We start from the raw sequence: 22,231 nt of genomic DNA, 5'->3' as shown, positions 1-22,231 counted from the left end.
TTCAACAGAACTCTTTTACTAGACCTGTGCTGGATGGCTTCTGGCCAGGATGGTGAGACACCTGTCTATAAGGAACCACTTAGGTCCATTTCAGAAACTGTGGACAGACAAGCATTGAGAGGATTGGCCAGGCCAATGTAGTAGTTTTATGAGGTGGAGTTTTTTTAGGAATGAAAGTAAGAAATCCAGGGCAACTTCAGGAAGTAAGAATCCTAGGGCAACTCTAGGAATCTCTGACTTCTCTTGGAAAACTGAATTCCTTCCTTCCTTCCTCTCTTCCTCCCTTTCTTCCTTCTTTCCTTCCTTCCCTCCCTCCCTCCCAACTGGTGACATTGGTCAAGCTGGGAGACCAGACAGGGTAGGAAATATGAGGGTCAGGAGAGGCGAGAAGAAAGAAGAGTAAAAGATTGGCTCCTGGATTTCCAAATCTAGTTGACTTTGAGAGGAACCATAGCTTTGACAGGGATATGAAAACCAACAGGACAATTTGGAAAGAAAATATGACTATCTTATTTATTTATTTATTTATTTTTATTTTTTTGAGACAGATTCTTACTATGTCACCCAGGCTGGAGTGCAGTGTTGCGATCTCAGCTCACTGCAACCTCCGCCTCCTGGGTTCAAGCAATTCTTCTGTCTCAGCCTCCCGAGTAGCTGGGATTACAGGCGCCCACCACTACACCTGGCTGATTTTTTTGTATTTTTAGTGGAGATGGGGTTTCACTAAGTTGGCCAGGCTGGTCTTGAATTCCTGACCTCAAGTGATCTGCCTGCCTTGGCCTCCCAAAGTGCTGGGATTACAGGTGTGAGCCACGGCACCTAGCTGTGATTTTTTGTTCTTTTGAGACAGAGTCTCACTCTGTCACCCAGGCTGGAGTGCAGTGGCACAGTTTCAGCTCACTGGAACCTTCACCTCCCTGGTTCCAGCGATTCTCCTGCCTCAGCCTCCTGAGTAGCTGGGACTACAGAAGCTTGCTGCCATGCCCGGCTAATTTTTGTATTTTTAGTAGAGACGAGGTTTCACTATGTTGACCCAGCTGGTCTCAAACTCCTGACCTCAAGTGATCCACCTGCCTCAGTCTCCCAAAGTGTTGGGATTACAGCACTTGAGTCACCGTGCCCATCTGATTATCCTGGTTTAATAAGATTTTCTCTCTCTGTCTCTGTTTCTCTCTCTCTTTTCCTTCCTTCCTTCGTTCCTTCGTTCCTTCCTTCCCTCTCTCTCTCTCTCCTTCCTTCCTTCTTTCTTTCTCTCTCTCTCCTTCCTTCCTTCCTTCCTTCCCTCTCTCTCCCCCTCCCTCTCTCCCTCCCTCCCTCCCTTCCTCCTTCCTTCCTTTCTTCCTTTCTTCCTTTTTTCTTTTGAGACAAGGTCTCACTGTGTCACCTAGGCTGGAATGCAGTGGTGCGATCATGGCTTACTGCAGCCTTGACCTCCCTGGCTCGAGCAATCCTGCCACCTCAGTCTCTGGGTAGCTGGGACTAGAGGCTCACGCCACCAAGCCAGGGTAATTTTTAATTTTTTTGTAGACACAAGGTCTGGCTATGTTGCTCAGGCAGCTCTTGAACTCCTGGGCTCAAGTGATCTTCCCACCACATCCTCCCAAAGTTCTGGGATTACAGGTATAAGCCACCGTGACCAACCAGGTTTTATTTTTCATGTTCTTCACTTTCAAGCCCGATGAAGCTGGGTACAGTGGTTTCACACTTGTAATCTCAACACTTTGGGAGGCTGAGGCAGGAGGAGAATCACTTGAGGCTAGGAGTTTGAGTCCAGCCTGGCAACATAGTGACACCCTGTCTCTACAAAAAATTTAAAAAATTAGCTGGGCATGATGGCACACAACTATAGTCCCAGCTACTCAGGAGGCTGAGGTGAGAGGATTGTTTCAGCCTGGGAGGCTGAGGCTGCAATAAGCCATGATTGTATCACTTCACTCCAGCCTGGGCAACAGAGTGACTCTGTTCCCCCAAAAAAGAAAAAAAAAAATTCTAATGAATTGAAATTTTACGTTTTCTCTCTTAAAAACAAAAGAATCCCCAAATAACTAAGTTGCTTTTTAGTTGCCAGTGAACTATTTATACAAAAAGTGTTCCTACTCTTGTGTAAAATATGGAAATCTATTTATTTATCATTCTAGTTATCCTTGGTTATTTCACTTGACATCTCCAGAATGGGAGTAAAATTATTTTCAAGAAGTTTAAAATAAATTAAGGAAAATGGATTGAAACGTACCCTGCCAAATCTCATTTACTTTTCAGGCCTCAGGACAGTCAGTTCATTCCTGTCCTTCTAGTCAGCAACAATTCCATAAGGGAAATAGCATATTTCATTTTTACAAAATACTGCAGTGCCCCAATTTTTACAGTATTTGAATTTAAAATGATATGACAGAATAAAATTTCAGACTGTAGAGCTCTTTCAACTATGTGATAGTAAAAGGTTAGAAAATGAACACTTGTTTTGGAGAAATGCTTGTAATTTTTTAACCTGAGTGAGACTGTATAGAGTTTTTTCTTTAGTTTGTAACACTGGAACATAAGAAGAAAAATGAGATTTGATTAATGATTTTCTGGCAATTCATACTAAGAAAAGAACATTTTCATGTCCTTATAACATCCAGAAAAATTTAGGATTTGTGCAGAACAATCAAATTGACATTGCCTGAGTTATCTTTTTTTTTTTGAGACAGGGTCTCTGTCATCCAGGCTGGAGTCCAGTGGTATGATCTTGGTTCGCTGCAACCTCTGCCTCCCGGGTTCCAGTGATTCTCTCACCTCAGCCTCCAAGAAGTTGGGACTACAGGCACGCACCACCATGCCCAGCTAATTTTTGTATTTTTAGTAGAGACGGGGTTTCACCCTGTTGGCCAGGCTAATCTCGAACTCCTGGCCTCAAGTGATCTGCCCGTCTCAGCCTTCCAAAGTCCTGGGATTACAGGCGTGAACCATCACGCCCAGCGAGTTATCTTTATCATGTTTTTATTTCATCCTTAAAAATCTAAGGTTTGTACAAGAAGACAAAACTGACATTCCCTAAGTTATGTCATTTTTAAAATTCCTGAACACACAGAGAAAGACCAGAAGTGTGTTTGGATTTCAGAGCTGAAGAACAAGCACAGCCACCTTCACAGGAAAGCTCAGGATGAACCTGTGTGGCTGATATTCTGCCAAGTTTTATTTGAGACATTGATTATGATTCACAGCCAAATATGACTCATTGCTATAAATGCTATATCTAAAATGATGGCATTAGCTTTTTGAGTTTCAGGGGAGAGAAGAGGGTGATATTTTAGCTTAACTAGTAAATTAGCATATTACGGTTATTCTTAACATATGCAAGTGCATATAATGTGATTAGTTTAAATATTGACACTCATATTCTTTAATTTCTAATGTTCTTTAAGATACAGTCCAGCCAGAGGATCACTTGAGCCCAGGAGTTGGAGACCAGCCTGGGCGACATGGTGAGACCCCCTACCCCCGCAAAGAGTAAAAAATTAGCTGGGCATAGAGGTATGGGCCTGCAGTCCTCAGGAGGCTGAGGTGGGAGGATCACTTGAGCCTGGGAGGTTGAGGCTGCAGTGAACCATGATTGTGCCACTGCACTCCAGCCTGGGTGACAGACTAAAACCCTATCTCAAAAAAAAAAAAAAAAAAAAAACCATAGAGCCCAGCCAGATAGATAGATAGATCATCCCATAGGGAAGTCCACAAGCCAGTGAACTGCAGGGGCCAAGGGAAAACTTGCTCTTTGCCCTCTGAAGGTTTGCTGAAAAATCAGCTCACAAAAGACATTAATTGGAGAAAAGGCATAGAAATTTTACCTGGGGAGAATCACAGAGTGATTACTTACTCCACAGGGGAGTTTAGAAACTTATATATCATCCAGACAAAAAGGCTGTAGGAGGAAGAAGCAGCAGCATTCTGTTTAGGGGATTAGTAAAGAGAATGAATGTTAGGGGAACAGAGCTTAATTTCTACATTATCTCCTGAAAGAGTCTCTTCAGATGTGGTCTTACAGGAAGAGGAAGAAAAAAATTGTTCCTTTTCGTGGGTCTGGATCTTAGGCAGATGAAGGAACTTCAGCTTGATCCCGTGCTTTGGGAGAGATGGTGGAGAGTGTCGTCAGAGAAAACTTGAAGCTTCTTCCATTCAGCATATCAAAGCACTATATTTTGGGATACTGGTTTCTGAGTCCCAACAAACTCAGAGCATACAATCGGCCTCTTACTGCAATATCCTAAAGTGTAAGCAGTCAGGCAAGGGTGACTTAATTTTTGAGAATCAAACCACACATACAATTAAATAGGAATAAAAGGAACCTGTAGGACATAAATACAGCAGAAGAAAAAATGTTTAAAGCCCCTCTAATTAATAGCCTCAGTGTGTTAGGAATATAGTACACACATGAAACAAAAACAAGATGCAATAAAAAAAAATGTAAAAACTTGGTAGGATCAGGGGTGTGGGCCAGCACACCCAGCCGAAAATCTGACCCACAGAGCCTAGCCCAAATTATAAAATTGTGAGCAAATAAAGTGGTTCCTTTCTATATCCCTTTTGTCTTCTTCAAGGTTATTTTGAGCTATTATGTTTTGGGGTAGTTTGTTGTGCAGTAATAGATAAGAGAGTCACTTCAAGAAAACTAAGGATCTAGAACTAGAAATACCATTTGACCCAGCCATGCCATTACTGGGCATATACCCAAAGGATTATAAATCATGCTGCCATAAAGACACATGCACACGTATGTTTATTGCAGCACTATTCACAATAGCAAAGACTTGGAACCAACCCAAATGTCCATCAATGATAGACTGGATTAAGGAAATGTGGCACATATACACCATGGAATACTATGCAGCCATAAAAAAGTGTGGCCAGAATTGGTGGGTTCTTGGTCTCACTGACTTCAAGAATGAAGCCACGGACCCTCGCGGTGAGTGTTACAGTTCTTAAGGTGGAGTTTGGAGTTTGTTAACTCCAAAGGTCGCGTCTGGAGTTTGTTCCTTCTGATGTTCGGATGTGTTCGGAGTTTCTTCCTTCTGGTGGGTTCGTAGTCTCGCTGGTTCAGGAGTGAAGCTACAGACCTTCGCAGTGAGTGTTACAGCTCTTAAGGCGGCACGTCTGGAGTTGTTCGTTCCTCCTGGTGGGCTCGTGGTTTCACTGGCTTCAGGAGTGAAGCTGCAGACCTTTGCGGTGAGTGTTACAGCTCATAAAGGCAGTGTGAACCCAAAGAGTGAGCAGCAGCAAGATTTATTGCAAAGAGCGAAAGAACAAAGCTTCCACAGTGTGGAAGGAGAACTGAACGAGTTGCCACTGCTGGCTCCGGCAGCCTGCTTTTATTCTCTTATCTGGCCCCACCCACATCCTGCTGATTGGTAGAGCCAAGTGGTCTGTTTTGACAGGGTACTGATTGGTGGGTGTACAATCCCTAAGCTAGATATAAAGGTTCTCCACTGTCCCCATCAGATTAGATACCCAGTATGGACACAAAGGTTCTCCGAGGCCCCACGAGAGCAGCTACATACAGAGTGTCGATTGGTACACTCACAAACCTTGAGCTAAACACAGGGTGTTGATTGGTGTGTTTACAAACCTTGAGCTAGATACAGAGTGCCGATTGGTGTATTTACAATCCCTGAGATAGACATAAAGGTTCTCCAAGGCCCCACCAGAGCAGCTAGATACAGAGTGTCGATTGATGCACTCACAAACCCTGAGCTCGACACAGGGTGCTGATTGGTGTGTTTACAATCCCTGAGCTAGACATAAAGGTTCTCCAAGGCCCCACCAGACTCAGGAGCCCAGCTGGCTTCACCCAGTGGATCCCGCACCGGGGCTGTAGGTGGAGCTGCCTGCCAGTCCTGCGCCATGCGCTCGCACTCCTCAGCCCTTGGGCAGTCGATGGGACTGGGCGCCCTGGAGCAGGGGGCGGCATTTGTCGGGGAGGCTCAGGCTGCAGCCCGCCATGCCTGAGCCTTCCCCCGCCTCCATGGGTTCCTGTGAGTCTGTCGGATTGGAGCGGGCGCCCCGCCCGGCCAGGGGCAGGGCTGGCTGCTCCAAGTGCGGGGCCCACCAAACCCACGCCCCCCTGGAACTCCAGCTGGCCCGCAAGCGCGGCGCGCAGTCCAGGTTCCCGCTCACGCCTCTCCTTCCACACCTCCCTGCAAGCTAAGGGAGCAGGCTCTGGCCTTGGCCAGCCTAGAAAGGGGCTCCCACAGTGCAGTGGTGGGCTGAAGGGCTCCTCAAGTGCCGCCAAAGTGGGAGCCCAGGCAGAGGAGGTGCGGAGAGCAAGCGAGGGCTCTGAGGACTGCCAGCACGCTGTCACCTCTCAAAAGGATGAGTTCATGTCCTTTGTAGGGACATAGATGAAGCTGGAAACCATCATTCTGAGCAAACTGTCGCAAGGACAGAAAACCAAACACCACATGTTCTCACTCATAGGTGGGAATTGAGCAATGAGAACACTTGGACGCAGGGTAGGGAACATCACACACTGGGGCCTGTCGTGGGATGCGGGGAGGGGGGAGGGATAGCATTAGGAGAAATACCTGACGTAAATGACGAGTTAATGGGTGCAGCACACCAACATGGCACATGTATATATATGTAACAAGCCTGCACATTGTGCACGTGTACCCTAGAATTTAAAGTATAATAAAAAAAAAGAAAGAAAGAAAACTCCTCTAGCTGGGCACGGTGGCTCACGCCTGTGATCCCAGCATTTTGGGAGGCTGTGGTAGAAGGATCACTTGAGCCCAGGAGTTCAAGACCAGCCTGGGCAACATAGGGAGACCCCTGTCTCTACAAAAAATAAAAAATTAGCTAGGTGTGATGGCATGCACCTGCAGTCCCAACTTCTCAGGAGGCTCAGGTGGGAGGATCACTTGAGCCGAAGAGGTCAAGGCTAGAGTGAGCCATGATCATATCACTGCAGTCTAGCCTGCATGACAGAGCAAGACCCTGTCAAAAAAAAAAAGAAAAAAAAGGAAGAAAGAGAAAGAGAGAGAAAGACAGAAAAAGAAAGAAAGAAAGAAAGAAAGAAAAGGAAAGAAAGAGGGAGGGAGGGAAGAAGGGAGAGAGGGAAGGAAAGAAGGAAAGAGGAAGGAAGGAAGGAAGGAAAATTTAAAATATTTATTGTGACAGAAATAAAAATTTGAAATTGAAAAATATAAGCACATTTAAGACAATCTCCCACAAAGTAAAATTTAAGGATGGAGAATTTGAAAAGAAGGAAAAGAGAAAGAAGATCTGTCCAGGAGGCCCAATATTTCAAATAGGAATTCCAGACAGAGAAAACAGAGTAAATGAAGAGAGGAAATTAACAAAAAAATAATTTATGCAAATACACCAGAACTGAAAAACATGAGTCTGAGGTTGAAGTAGCTCACTGAGTGCTCAGCACGTGTGTGAAATGAGTCCTACATCAAGAAATGTAGTAATAAAAAGAGATGATCATTAACACCTTTTTAAAATTGCTTCTTGGCTTTTTGCCTAAGATCAAGTACAGTGTCTCTTCTTATCAGTTTAATATCTGATACGTCCTTTGTCTGAGGACAACATATTAAATGGATTTTTGGAGCAGGGAGATGGAATAGGAGCATGCTCCGTCCACTCCACACATAGACCTGGTATTGCAGTACCTCCAGGATCTGTGCTCTCTCACCCCACATGCTATAAACTAAAAAAAAGAGGCTGGGCGTGGTGGCTTATGCTTGTAATCCCAGCACTCTGGGAGGCTGAGGCAGGTTGATCACTTGAGGTCAGGAGTTTGAGACCAGCCTAACCAACATGGAGAAACCCAGTCTCTAGTTAAAATATAAAAATTAGCTGGGTGTGATGGCATGCCCCTGTAATCCCAGCTACTCAGGGAGGTTGAGGCAGGAGAATAGTTTGAACTTGGGAGGCGGAGGTTGCAGTGAGCTGAGATCATGCCACTGCACTCCAGCGTGGGTGACAGAATGAGACTTCGTCTCAAAAGAAAGAAAAGAAAGGAAGGAAGGAAGGAAGACAAAAAATTAAAATCTTATTATTTATTTATTTTTGCAGTTTAAAACTTACGCATTGTTTATTTCTGGAATTTTCTTTTAATATTTTGGGACCTTAGTTGACCATGAGTAACACAAACCACAGAATGCAAAACAGTGGATAAGGGAGGGACTACTGTACATATTTTCGCCTAAGACAGTTCTGTATATTCTTCTGTTAACTGGGTAGCAAAAGCATATAGAAAGGTTTTGGGGGGATGCAGTGTGTTGCTCTTCTGTAATGACAGTAATTTACTTCAAGACATTGCAGGAGAAGGGGTTAAAGGAGTAAAAGGGAGGAAGAGAAGGATTCATTTCATGCCTACCTGTACAGAGACATTTTCTTGCATTCTACTTTTTTTTTTTTTTTGAGATGGGAGATATTTACTTTTTTTTTTTTTTTTTTTTTTTTGAGACAGAGTCTTGCTCTGTTGCCCAGGCTGGAGTGCAGTGGCACGATCTTAATCTCAGCTCACTGCAACCTCCGCCCCCCGGGCCTAAGCGATCGTCCCACCGCAGCCTCCCAAGCAGCTGGGATCACAGGCGCGTACCACCATGCCCAGCTAACCTTTCTGCATCTTTAGTAGAAACAGGGTCTCACCATGTTGGCCAAGCTGGTCCTGAACTCCTGACCTCAAATGATCCACCCACCTCGGCCTCCCAAAGTGCTGGGATCACAGGCATAAGCCACTGTGCCTGGCTGCATTCTACTTTTAAACTTTGAACTAAATTTCATTAACAGTAAGCTTAGTAATAAGCAAACCCTTTAAAATGTGGCATAAAAAGACTGGGCACAGTGGCTCAGGCCTGAGGCGAAGGCAGATGGATAATGTGACCGCAGGAATTCGAGACCAGTCTGGACAACATGGCGAAACCCTATCTCTACAACAAAATACAAAAATTAGCTGGGTGGAGAGGGTGCACGCCTGTGGTCCCAGTTACTCGGGAGGCTGAGGCGGGAGGACCACCCGAGTCCAGGAGGCAGAGGCTGCAGCGAGGCGTGATCACACCACTGCACTCCGGCCTGGGAGACAGAGGGAGATGCTGTCTCCAAAAAACAAACAAAAAAGGGGACATAAAGGATAGCTGTAGAGACTCTCTGGGGCTCTCTTAATGTCTGACCATCCATTATTTGGAAGTAATGTTCTCTACAGAGTTAATTACATAATGGCATTGTAATTACTAAGTGCCCTTAAAATGAATATCAAAGGCTTTTACAAACTGGCAAATAAAATTTAACTCTGCAATCTTTGTTAGGTACACGTTATAAAAGTTTTTTGTTTTGTTTTGGTTTTTTTGAGGCAGGGCCTCACTCCATTACCCAGGTTGGAGTGCAATGTTGTGATCATAGTTCATTGTAGCCTCAAACTCTTGGACTTGATCAATCCTCCCACCCAGCCTCTTGAGTAGTTAGGAGTACAGGTGCTCACCACCACAGCTGGCTAACTTTTTAATTAGTTATTTATTTATTTTTAGAGACAGAGTCTCGCTCTGTCGCCCAGGCTGGAGTGCAGTGGCATGATCTCGGCTCACTGCAACCTCCGCCTCCCGGGTTCAAGCAATTCTACCGCCTCAGCCTCCTGAGCAGCTGGGATTAGAGGCACCTGCCACCATGCCTGGCTAATTTTTTTTGTATTTTTAGTAGAGACAAGGTTTTACCATGTTGGCCAGGCTGGTCTCAAACTCCTGATCTCAAGTGATCTGCCCACCTCAGCCTCCCAAAGTGCTAGGACTACAGGCATGAGCTACCGAACCTGGCTAATTATTTATTTTTTGTAGAGATATGATCTTGCTGTGTTGCCCAGGCTGGTCTTGAACTAATGGGCTCAAGCAATCCTCCTGCCGTGGCCCCCCAAAGTGTTGGGATTACAGGCCTGAGCCTCCACCCTCGGACTGTTTTATTTTTGAGACAGGGTTTTGCTCTGTCACCCAGGCTGGAGTGCAGTGACACGATCATAGCTCACTGCAGACTTGAACTCCTGGGCTCAAGCAATCCTTCTGCCTCAGACTCCCAAGCAGTCGAGACCACAGGCATGCGCCACCACACCTGGCTAACCCCTGCACTTTTTGTAGAGACGAGGTCTGTGTTGCCCAGGCTGGTCTCAAATTTCGAACCTCCCTCTTCAGCCTCCCAAAGTGCAGGGGCTACAGGTGTGAGCCACTGCACCAGCCCCACATTACAAAGCTTTTAAAGCTAGGCCCAGAAGGTTCAAGGTTGTAGTACAACATGATCATGCTTGTGAATAGCCACTGCTGTCCAGCCTGGACAACACAGCAAGACCTGCTTCTCTTAAAAAAAAACAAAAACAAAAACAAAACACCTCTTGGTTGGGCGTGATGGCTCATGCCTGTAATCCCAGCACCTTGGGAGGCCGAGGCGGGCGGATCACCGGAGGCCAGGAGTTCAAGAACAGCCTGGCCAACACGGTGAAACCCCATCTCCACTAAAAACACAAAAATTAGCCAGGTGTAGTGGCGCATGCCTGCAGTTCCAGCTACTTGGGAGGCTGAGACAGGAGAATCGCTCGAACCCAGGAAGCAGAGGCTGCAGCAAGCCGAGAATGCACCAGGTGACAGAGCTAGACTCCGTCTCAAAAAAAAGACAGGCTTCAGAAAACAACGTTACTCAAAATGCCTTGTGTTTAAATTTTAAAACTTCATTGGCTGACAGAAAACTGCCATACTTTCGTCCCACTACCATCCTGCTATTCCTGAATTCAATTTGCAAAAAGCAGCACAGACCAATAAGGGTTCCTTAGGTGCTCAACAGAATTTAAAGAAGTAGGAAAGATATGTTTACAATTAGAAAGTAAAACTTGGCTCTCAGTTTAAAAAATTTTTTTTCTTTTGTACATATTTTAAAGTACAGTTTTGTTGTCTTTTTAGGAACTGTGGAAAATGCCTATTTATAATGTCTTTGGAAGGATACCCCATTTTGTAATTGTGGTCTTCCATATTCTTCTGGGTTACAGATGTTGAGATGTATTCCATGGTACTCGCATTTCTGATAAATCCATGTTGTCTGGAAGAGACTTCCTTTCAGCTTTCTGACATCTTATCAAGAATTAGTAGAGGGGCAAGAATTCTTGCCCTGTTAGTTTCCACAATGCAGCCATTTAACACCATCTCATCCAAAATTGTGTGTACTTTATCCAAATTAAACATTATATCTAATTCACTTACTCAGCTGAAATACTCATCTAAAACTTCCACAAAGTTATGAATGAATTCATAAATAGCCACCTTGTTCTCAGTGTCATTAACTCCAACCACAACGAAGAGAGATGCATACTGCCGATATATCAGCTTAAAATCCTTATAATTCAATGAAAGAGCATTGTTCATTGGATCGAGGAGAGACAGCTCTTTATGACTTCTGTTTCCAGAAGTGTACGCTTATTAATATCCACATGTTCATAGTACTTAAAAAGTCGAGTCTGCCCTTGTTTATTCACCATGAGGAAAAATTTTATCATTTTTTCTTTCTTGGCCAGTATTTTTTCAAATATAGTTCAAAAGTTATGACTTAAGACAAAGGATGGCTGTAACTGGAACCTGTGCTGCTTGGGGTGTGATGGTCCTCTCAACGGCTTTTCCTGGAGAACCCCTCCCTCTTTCCCGCAGAAGCTTGCTCCCCAACCTTCACTAGCTACGCGGTGCGCGCCTCCTCGGGGCAGCCATTTTGGCTTTTAGTATGGCGTCTGCCATGCCCGGCTAATTAAAAAAAAAAATTATTTGTATTGATAGAATCTCCTTGTGTTGCCCTTGCTGGTCTCAAACAACTGGACTCAAGTGACACTCCCACGCCGGCCTCTCAAAGTGCTGAGATTACAGGCGTGAGCCCCAATCTCAGCCCACAGTCTTTCTAAGGGAAAGACAGGTCACACACAAAGCATCAGAATTGGAATAGTATCTGAAATCTCAGTTTGAAGCTAGAGGACAATGAACAATGACTTCAAAATTTCAAGGGTAAATTAATTCCAACTTAGAAGTCTGTTTCCTACCAAACTGTCAATCAGACATAAGAGTAGAATAAAAATCTTCCAAACACATAACACCTCAAGAAATTTATTCCCGATGCAGTCTTTTCCAGGAAGCTACCGGAAGAAGTGCTTCACTGAAGAGAGTAAACCAAGAAAGAATAAGACATGGAATCTAGGACGCATGAGAGCTCACTCAGGAGAAGAGTGAGAGGAATTTCTGGGGGGAGGGTAAGAGGCAGTCTCCATATGGCATCTGTACAACAGGGCGAGAGAGCCGACTAGCCCAGCCTGCAGCAGGAGGACAGATGAGTCCTGGGGCAAGGGGAAGGTTTCAAAGAAGAAGATGAAATTGCTGGAATTCTCAGTATGTTTGGAGAACTTAAGAAGAGATGTACACTTCTGGCAGAGATCTTGGGGATGAATAAATACTGGGTAAATAAAAAACGAGGTTAAAGAAAAGAGTGTAGGAGAGCCAGAGATCACTTCTAGTACCCCTGTTGGTCTTACGTGGGTTCTTCAGCTGGTTCTAGAAACCAAATCGACACCATGCAGATTAACAAGAGAAAAGCATACAAATTCATTAGTTTTGTTTTGTTTTGAGACAGTCTCTCTCTATCACCCAGGCTGGAGTGCAGTGGTAATATCTCAGCTTACTGCAAACTTCACCTCCCAGGTTCAAGTGATTCTCCCGCCTCAGCCTCCCGAGTAGCTGGGATTACAGGCATGTGCCACCACACTCGGCTAATTTTTTTATTTTAGTAGAGATGAGGTTTCACCATGTTGGCCAGGCTGGTCTCGAACTCCTGACCTCAAGTGACCTGCCTGCCTTGGCCTCTCAAAGTGCTGGGATTATAGGCGTGAGCCACCGCATCTGGCCCAAATTCATTAGTATTACACATACATGGGGATCTTCACAAGAGCGTCAAGTCCAAAGAAATGGCCAAAGCAAGACAGTTTTTTTTATACTTTTGGGACAAAGAATGATGAATCTGAGAAGAAACCACAGGACTAAGGGGACCTAAGTAGGAGCAATACATTTCCAGGGGTGTCACTAGGAGATATATGGAAGATAAGGGTGATTTCCATAAATATATTTGTCAGGTACATTGCAATCCCACTCTGGGATAATGGCTCTTTTCTGAGCCTTGTGCAGGAGAGTGCCCCTCCCAGAGGAATGTTGATGGCTTGCTGCATGCGGGAGAAGATGGTCAGCTCGCCCTTTCCAAAACTACATCTCCAATGTTTTCAACTCAAAATAATCAAAATACCAATTTGGTATATTTTGGGAAGGCATATCATTCACTTCTTCAAGCAAGTGTAAGGCACTTATTAATTGCAAAAAAAGAGAAAAAGTACAAGAAATGGTCTCTATAGCACAATTCATTATATATGTAAACATAAATATCAATAGAATTCAAACTTAGGACATAACTATTAGGAGGATGGGGAAGGAGAATGTATGTATATATTTAAATGTCTTTAGATGACATTCTGGGTAATAATAGAGCTAAAAACCTCATCTTCACAGTAGAAGTCATCAGTTTATATCTAAAACCAAGATATAAAAATTATAGCACTATACGGGCCAGGCACAGTGGCTCATGCCTGTAATCCCAGCACTTTGGGAGGCTGAGGTGGGCAGATTACCTGAGGTCAGGAGTTCCACACCAGCGTGGCCAACATGGTGAAACCCCATCTCTACTAAAAATACAAAAAAATTAGCCAGACACGGCAGCTCACGCCTATAATCCCAGCACTTTGGGATGCCAAGGTGGGTGGATCACTTGAGGTCAGGAGTTTGAGACCAGCCTAACCAAAATGGTGAAACCCTGTCTCTATTAAATTACAAAATTAGCCGGGCATGGTGGTGCATGCCTGTAATCCCATCTACTCAGGAGGCTGAGGCAGGAGAATCGCTTGAACCTGGAAGGCAGAGGTTGCAGTGAGCCGAGATTGTGCCATTGCACTCCAGCCTGGGCAACAGAGCAAGACTCTGTCTAAAAAAAATAAATATATATATATATATGTGTGTGTGTGTGTGTGTGTGTATATGTGTGTGTATAAAACTATATGCATTTTATTTTAAAATATGAAGGTATACACTGAAGGAAGAAGAAGGATTGAAAGGTTGTCTGGGGGAGGAGGGAGCAGACAGGAAGCAAGGGTGGTTAGAGGGAGTCCAGGAGACCTCTGGGATTGTTTTAGACCTGGTAGTACTTACTTTACTTCAAACAACAACATGATTTTTTTTTTTCTTTTTTAAGACAGGGTCTCACTCTGTCACTCAGGCTGGAGTGCAGTGGCACAATCACAGCTTACTGCAGCCTCCACTTCGCAGGTCCAAGTGATCCTCCTACCTCAGCCTCCTGACCCAGTCTCAAGATGAAAATAAAAATAAAAAATATATAAAATGAACAAACAAGTGTATGTGATGCCGAAGTGAGCATGTCTATTTAAGTCCTTAAACATCCTTAAATTTAAGTCCTTAAATGTCTGTTCCCCAAATTCATACATTGAAATTCTAATCCACAAGGTGGTGATACTAGGAGGAAGGGCCTTTGGGAGGCGATTAGGTTATGAGGACGGAACCCTCATGAATGGGTTAGTGCCTGTATAAGAGAGAACCTAGAGAGATCCTTTGCCCCCTTCCACTGTGTGAGTTATAATAAAAAGATGATAGTCTATGGGGGAGTGAAGCCTCACCAGACAATGAATCTACCAGTGCCTTGATCTTAGACTTCCAGCCTCCAGAACTGTAAGAAATACATTTCTGTTGTTTATAAGCCACAGTCTATGATATTTTGTTATGGCAGCCCAAATAGACTAAGGCAAATCCTTTGCCCATTTTTTAATTGGGTTGTCTTTTTGTCATTGAGATGTAAGTGTTCTTTATATAGTCTATATACTACACCCTCATCTGACATATGTGAGTGATTTTTCTGGCTGCAGGAACAAAATCTCTGGCCATTTTTTGGTCAGGATATTCTCAAGAGAAGGTTTTGGTTTAAGCACATTTACCACAGGTTAAAATCCATATTTTAGATGAACATCTAAGAATATCCTATACTTCTTTTTGATACAGTATTTTCTGCTACAGAGGTGCTACTAATATTTATCATTGCCCCACTGCATTCCAGCCTAGGTGGCAGAAGGAGACCCTGTCTCTTGAAAAAGAAAATTAAAAATCATAAACACTGGTTGTAAGCTGACCGGCTTGTTTTTCCAAAAAATTAGGTTTTGGAGGCTTACTGCTGTCACATGCTCGGCTGCTCACTGGTTCCAATGGTCAGGCATAATTTATCTCTCAAAATTCACTCACCCTTATTACTTTGATACAACAGCAACACCATTGCCACCAGGTTCTCAAAAGTGCCAAATTTTCTATTTGCTCAGTGCATACGGTTTCTTTCTTTTCCAGATTTTCATATGTGAAAAAGCAAGATTCCGCTTACTTTACAATCTTTGAGTGGTACTGGTATTTTAGAAAATGGATCACATGAATCCCTTGGCTTCTCATACTCCCTGGTCACTGACCAGTGTGTATGCACCCTATTTTGCCACTCTGGGAGTCTTTAAAACCCACTTATTTTCCAGACAAGGAAAGTGAAATAATTTAGAATTAAGAGTAGCGGCCGGGCATAGTGGCTCACGCCTGTAATTCCAGCACTTTGGGAGGCCGAGGCAGGTGGATCACCTGAGGTCAGTAGTTTGAGACCAGCCTGGCCAACATGGTGAAAACCCATCTCTACTAAAAATACAAAAATAAGCCAGGTGTGATGGCACACACCTGTAATCCTAGCTACTCAGGAGGCTAAGACAGGAGAATTGCTTGAACCCAGGAGGCAGAGGTTGCAGTGAGCTGAGATCGTGCCACTGCACTCTAGCCTGGGCAACAGAGTGAGACTCTATCTCAAAAAAAAAAAAAAAAAAAAGAGAGAAAGAAAGGAAGGAAGGAAGGATGGATGGATAGAACCCAGCACGCAGGGGCTGAGTGCTGTGGCTCGCGTCTATAATCCCAGCATTTTGGGAGGCCGAGGTGGGTGGATCATTTGAGCTTAGGAGTTTGAGACCAGCCTGGCCAACATGGTGAAACCCCGTCTCTACTAAAAATACAAAAATTAGCCGGGGGGTGGTGGCGTGTGCCTCTAGTCCCAGCTACTCAGGAGGCTGAAGCATGAGAATCACTTGAACCCAGGAGGCAGAGGTTGCAGTGAGCCAAGATCACACTACCACACTCCAGCTTGGGTAACAGAGCGAGACTCTGTCTAAAAAAAAAAAAAAAAAGCACACAAGATGGGAGAAATTATTTGCTAATCATATATCTGATAAGGGACTTGTATCTAGAATATATAAAGAACTCTTACAACTTAATAATAAAAAGACAAACCAATTTTTAAAAAGGCAAAGGATTTGAATGAACATTTCTCCAAGGAAGATATATAAATAGCAGATAAGCACAAGAAAAGATGTTCAACATTGTTACTGTAGTTATTAGTGAAATGCAAATCAAAAGCTGAAATGAGATACCACTTCACATCCACTGGTCTGGTTAGAATTTAAAAAGACAGAAAATAATAGGTGTTGGTGAAGATATGGCAAAATTAGAATCCTTACACCTGTTGGTGGGATTGTAAAATGATGCAATTGTTTTGGAAATAGTTTGTCAATTCCTCAAAACGTTGAACAGAGTTATTTACGACTCAGCAATTCTACTCCTTGGTATATAGCCATGATCATTGTAAACATATGTGCACACACACACGTGTACACAAATGTTTATATCAGCATTATTCATAATAGCCAAAAAGTGGAAACAATCCAAATATCCATCAACTAATGAAAGGATAAACAAGATGAGATATATCCATAACACGAAATATTATTTGGCCATTAAAAGGAATGAAATACTGATACATGCAGCAACATGGATGAATCATGGGAACATTGTGCTCAGTGAAAGAAGCTAGACACAAAAGGCCAATTTTGCATGGATTCTATTTATATGAAGTGTCCAGAAAGGAGAAAAACCATAAAGACATAAAGTAAATTAGTGGCTTCCAAGGGCTGGGGGAAGGGAGACAATGGGGAGTGACCGCAAATAAGTATGGAGTTTCTTTTGGGTTGAAAACAAGGTTCTAAAAATAAGGTAGTGGTGATGATTACACAATTCTGTGAATATACCAGAATCCACTGAATTGTAAACTTTAAAAGGGTAAATTTTATGCTATGTAAAATATATCAGCTGGGTGTGGTGGCTCACACCTGTAATCCCAGCACTTTGGGAGGCCGAGGCGGGTGGATCACCTGAGGTCAGGAGTTCAAGATCAGCTTGGCCAATATGGTGAAACCCCATCTCTACTAAAAACACAAAAAAACTAGCCAGGCATGGTGGCAAGTGCCTGTAATCCCAGCTACTAGGGAGGCTGAGGCAGGAGAATCACTTGAACCTGGGAGGTGAAGGTTGCAGTGAGCCAAGATGTTGCTGCACTCCATCTCAAAGAGTGACAAAGATGGCAACAAGAGCAAGACTCTGTCTCAAAAAGAAAAAAAAAGAAAAAAGAAAAATATCTCAGTAAAGCTGTTATATTAAAAAACAAAAACTCAGTCCTTTTTTTTATTTTTTGAGACAGAGTCTCGCTTTGTCACCCAGGCTGGAGAGCAGTGGCACCATCTTGGCTCACTGCAACCTCCGCCTCCCAGATTCAAGCGATTCTTGTGCCTCAGACTTCCAAGAAGCTGGGATTACAGGCATGCACCACCACACCTGGCTAATTTTTGTATTTTTAGTAGAGATGGGGTTTCACCATGTTGGCCAGGCTAGTCTCGAATTCCTGGCCTCAAGCAATCTTCCTGCCTGGGCCCCGCAAAGTGCTGGGATTACAGGCGTGAGCCACCATGCCCGACCTCAACTCAGTGCTTTTTAAATTTACCAGTTGAGCTCAGAGTAAAGTGAATTCTTAGACACAGAAATATTCTTTCCAAGTGGGAAATTCCTCTATCTAGCCTCTCCGTTAATTAATTCATCTCTTTAACGTCTGTAAAGTTTTTTATTGAAATATCACATCTTCCTTCCCAGGGCACTGCTGTACAGATTTAAGTAAAAATTTGTGGAAGCTTTTGAATTTCAAACAGACAAAAACAGAGCTTCTTTGATTATAAATGATACAGGGGACCTGGCATGTTCATCATATATTTTATTTTTGTTTTTATATAATTTTTAATTTTTTTTTTGAGACAGAGTCTTGCTTTGTTGCCCAGGCTGGAGTGCAGTGGCACGATCTCAACTCACTGCAACCTCCACCTCCCAGGTTCAAGCGATCCTTGTGCCTCAGCCTCCTGAATAGCTGGGACTACAGGCCTGCACCACCACACCTGGCTAATTTTTGTATTTTTAGTAGAGATGAGGTTGGGCCATGGTTGGCCCAGGCTGGTCTTGAACTCCTGGCCTCGAGCAATCTTCCTGCCTGGGCCCCCCAAAGTGTTGGGATTACAGGCGTGAGCCACCGAGCCTGGCCTATTATGTACTTTAATACGTAGTCCTATTTGATTACATAATACATATTTAAGTAAACCATTTTAGCTGGGACTGTTTCTGAATAAGAGGAAACAATACATTAGACCATAAATAAATAACTTTCTCCACTCTAAAACCATTAGTGGGACTTACCAAAATAAGCACGTCTTGCCCTGTAGCAAAATGATAAATAAATATAGCTTTTAGTACTCTAAAAGAAGAAGAAAAAAGTATCTTTGAGAAGGATTTGAGGGGCACTGCCATAAGATAGGTGGGTATAGGATGTGTGTAAAGTCTTTAATAAGCCTCAAATATATTGTACTTTTCCTGCTTTCAAAGAACTTATACCTTCTTGAGGAGGCCAGCTTTCCATGAACAATGTAATTAAATGGGATAATGTATGAAAAGCACATGCTTTTGGTTCACATTAAATAAGACCATCAGGCTGGGCACGGTGGCTCACGCCTAAAATCCTAGCACTTTGGGAGGCTGAGGCCGGCGGATCACTTGAGGTCAGGAGTTTGAGACCAGCCTGGCCAACATGGTGAAAACCCATTATATGGTTAGGCTTTGTGTTTCCACCCAAATCTCATCTTTAGTTGTAATCCCCACGTGTCAAGGGAGAGGCCAGTTGAAGGTAATTGAATCATAGGCGGTTTACCTCATCCTGTTATTGTGATAGTGAGTTCTCACGAGATCTGATGGGTTTTAAGGGGTTCTTCCCCCCTTCACCTGGCACTTCTCCCTCCTGCCACCCCATGAAGAAGGTGTCTTGCTTCCCATTAGCCTTCTGCCATAATTGTGAGTTCCCTGAGGCCTCCTCAGCCATGAGGAACTGTGAGTCAATTAAACCTCTTTCTTTCCCTAAATTACCCAGTCTTGGGCAGTTCTTTATAGCAGTATGAAAATGGACTAATACATCTGTCTCTACTAAAAATACAAAATTAGCCAGGTGAAGTGGCCCACATCTGTAATCCCAGCTACTTGGGAGGCTGAGGCACGAGAATCGCTTGAACCCAGGAAGCAGAGGTTGCAGTGAGTAGAGATTGTGCCACTGCACTCCAGCCTGGGCAACAGAGTCAGACTCTGTCTCAAAAAAAAGAGAGAGATCATCAGAATTCATTTATTTAACTTGCTTTCACTAAAAACTTAAGTGCCTTCTATGTGCTAAACACTGTATTAGACTTGGGAATTGTTGTGTTAAACAAGGATCATGTTTAGGCCTCCTAAATAGCAATGTAGGCATTAATGCAAAAGGTATCAGAAGTTAGTATAGGACGAAGTGCAATAGAGATAGTTTATTTCTTAGAAAAAGCTTTGGAAAATTCTAAGCACAAAGGTTGGACTTGTTATCTGCTTACTAAAATGTTACTCTTGCAGGTTGCAGCAGCAGTCACATACACTCATTTTTTCAGCACAGAGCTGGACTACTTGTCATGGAAGGAAGGTGAGTGGTATTTGGGGCCTGGCTAGGGCTACTGACAGCTGACCGACTGTATCTTTTCTCTGTAAAGCAGGTAAGCAAAATACACAGTAAAGGTGTCCTTGGCCCGTGGCTGTAGTAAAGGTGCTGGCCCATGGCTGGAAGGGCTTACAAACCAGGTGTTACCTAAGGCCTTTCTACCCATGGTTACAAGGCCACTCCAACATACTGAGGATTTACTCATCTTACAGCTGTACCTGGTAAGAGTCTGCTATATTTCCACCAGTTCCCCAAAGAATGTGGGCAAAGCTGTGGTTCTGCCAGCTAGACTCAGGAAGTTACAGAGGTAGATATATAATTATGTCACCAACTTTTCCCCTTCTGAGAGCCAGCTCCTTCCACACACACCCAGCAGGCTGAGCTTCATTGTTTCTTCTTCAGCCTGGGCACTGAGACATGTTTGTTCATTAATGTACCTGAGCTTCTTAAGCTGTTGTCTCTCCTTCCTGAGAATGCATGATGTGTTTTCTTTTCCTCAACACCCCACTTTCTTGGGGTTTTGGTTTGTTTGTTTTTAGAAACAGGGTGTTGCTATGTTGCCCAGGCTGGTCTCAAACTCCTGGGCTCAAGCAATCCTCCCTTCTTGGTCTCCCAAAATGCTAGGATTTCAGGTGTCAATCCTTTTCTAGGATGTCTAGTCCACTTGCTTTTACCCAGGACAAACATACTCCCTCAGGGACTCACCTCTATCCAGTTTTCCTGCGCAAGGCTGCCAGCTGTTTCATACATTACTGGAAAATTGTGCAATTCTAAGCAAAGAGGCTGGAGGCTGGGATTCTGTGCCAATATTAGAATCTGGGGTTCCCGGAGGGCTGAGGGCTGTGTTGCTGAGAAGATTGTTGTCATTGTTGCAGCAACTATTGCTCTAGGACAGCAGTTTCAGAACGTGGTCAGAGAAACCCTGGGATCTCTGAGGTCCTCCCTTTTCCAATCACCTATCTGTATAAGGTCAGATTTCAACCAAAACACATCTCAATAGATTGAATGCAGATGTAGGTATGAGAATCCAGCTCCCTTCTGTCAAGAGATTTGCAAAAAATTAAAGTTTTTGTTTTAATTTTAATGCAATAAATATTGACACAACCCATGTAAAGAAAATGCCTTGGAGTCCCCAACAATTTCTAAAAGTTGTAAGGGGGTTCTGAGATTGAAAGTTTGAGAACTGCTACTCTAAGCTACTCTTGGCCCCACTTTGTTCTTCCCGCTCATCTTGAGGGACCTCATAAGACTCATTGCTTCAACTACCACGTCCAAGCTGGTGATTGTTGTGGGCAGTACATAAGCTTCTGCGTGCTGTTCTGCAAGCACCTGGGGATAAGGGAAATAAGATTGCCCCTGAGAATTGAACTGGATAAATCCATACACAGCAGATATGACCTACCATTCATGCATTCAACAAATATTTATTGAGCACATACTCTGTGCCATACACTCTTCCAAACACTGGGCTTACAAAACAGAAAATCCCTGAACATCCTACTGGGGTATACTGAGAGATGATAAAAGAGTATAATGGGGTCCGGTTTGGTGGCTCATGCCTGTATTCTCAGCACTTTGGGAGGCTGAGATGGGAGGATTGCTTGGGGCCAGGAGTATAACACTATCCTGGGCAACAGAGTGAGACCCTGTCTACAAAAAATTTAGGAAAAAAAGAAAAAGAAATCAAAGTAATGTGACAAGAACTGTATGTATGCGTGAGTTTGTGTGTATATGCCTGTATTTTCTTTCTTTCTTCCATAAATTATTCCCCAATAGCCATTCTGCTAGTAGCCCTCCTGGGAAGTGGTGTTCACAAATTTCATCTTGGTAAGGAGGCAGATATGATGTAAGACAAGTTCCAGCCATGGAGGTGGGGTAAGGAAGAGAGCAAGGAGAGCAGATCTTAGGATTGGCAGCTCAGGGACAAGAGCACAGCAGCATCTTTGCAGCACAGGTTGGCAACCATCCAGAGGAGAAAAGCATGGGCTATGAGCCACCATGAAGTCACCTAAGCACCACCCTTCAAACACCATCTTAAAGGATGAAAAGACAAAGGGAGAGAAACAGCTCTAATGGGGAGTTATTAGCTGGAATGAGAACTTAAGTCCGAAGAATGAGATACTTTTATTGGTAATTTTAAGTTCCATTTCAAACATTTTATTTGCATGTCTGAGATGTAGTGTGATAAAATTTCAATCTGGCTGCATTAACGTTTTACTGCTGCTGGACTGTATCTGAAGCC

The 22,231-nt window shown here is 43.6% G+C and overlaps 1 non-coding gene and 1 pseudogene across 1 annotated transcript; one reads left to right on the top strand and one right to left on the bottom strand.

Annotated features, from left to right (window-relative positions):
* The first annotated feature begins 7,477 nt into the window (after positions 1-7,477).
* On the top strand, positions 7,478-7,668 carry LOC112209719 (U2 spliceosomal RNA). Its single transcript, XR_002944528.1, has one exon. It is a non-coding gene; the product is annotated as a U2 spliceosomal RNA (small nuclear RNA).
* Positions 7,669-10,884: 3,216 nt separating this feature from the next.
* On the bottom strand, positions 10,885-11,653 carry LOC100613286 (AP-4 complex subunit sigma-1-like; annotated as a pseudogene).
* Between the last annotated feature and the right edge of the window lie 10,578 nt (positions 11,654-22,231).

Source organism: Pan troglodytes, chromosome 5 (assembly GCF_028858775.2).
Source record: "Pan troglodytes isolate AG18354 chromosome 5, NHGRI_mPanTro3-v2.0_pri, whole genome shotgun sequence".
In the NCBI taxonomy this organism is placed as follows: Eukaryota; Metazoa; Chordata; class Mammalia; order Primates; family Hominidae; genus Pan; species Pan troglodytes.
This window is presented reverse-complemented; position numbering and strand designations above follow the sequence as displayed.